Below are 274 nucleotides of genomic sequence, written 5' to 3'. Positions count from 1 at the left end.
CACGACTTAGCCTAGCCTCGTTAACAGCGCGTGGAAAGCTTTAGCGCATCTCGTGAGGACGCGGCAGCCTCCAAACTGAACCAACCGCTGGAAAAGCATCCTGCTGCCGATGCCGAACGGCACCACGCTCTACATCTCGTCCGGCCGAGCGTTTGGACAGAATTTCCCACATGCAGGTTTTCCAAGCTGTTTCCCCTCAACGAGGAGGATAAACCAGCCAAGTTGGAGCATCAGATTTACCTTTATACCCACCTGCAGCAGTCACTGCAGCGAC

The 274-nt window shown here is 55.1% G+C and overlaps 1 protein-coding gene across 1 annotated transcript in view; it reads right to left on the bottom strand.

Moving 5' to 3' along the window:
- Positions 1 to 274, bottom strand: part of KANSL1 (KAT8 regulatory NSL complex subunit 1) — a gene marked incomplete at its 5' end in the record, with an annotated part of 29,024 nt that overhangs the window by 370 nt on the left and 28,380 nt on the right. The gene's annotated exons all lie outside the window — the stretch shown is intronic.

Source organism: Fulmarus glacialis, unplaced genomic scaffold, assembly GCF_000690835.1.
Source record: "Fulmarus glacialis isolate BGI_N327 unplaced genomic scaffold, ASM69083v1 scaffold24524, whole genome shotgun sequence".
Classification (NCBI taxonomy): Eukaryota; Metazoa; Chordata; class Aves; order Procellariiformes; family Procellariidae; genus Fulmarus; species Fulmarus glacialis.
This window is presented reverse-complemented; position numbering and strand designations above follow the sequence as displayed.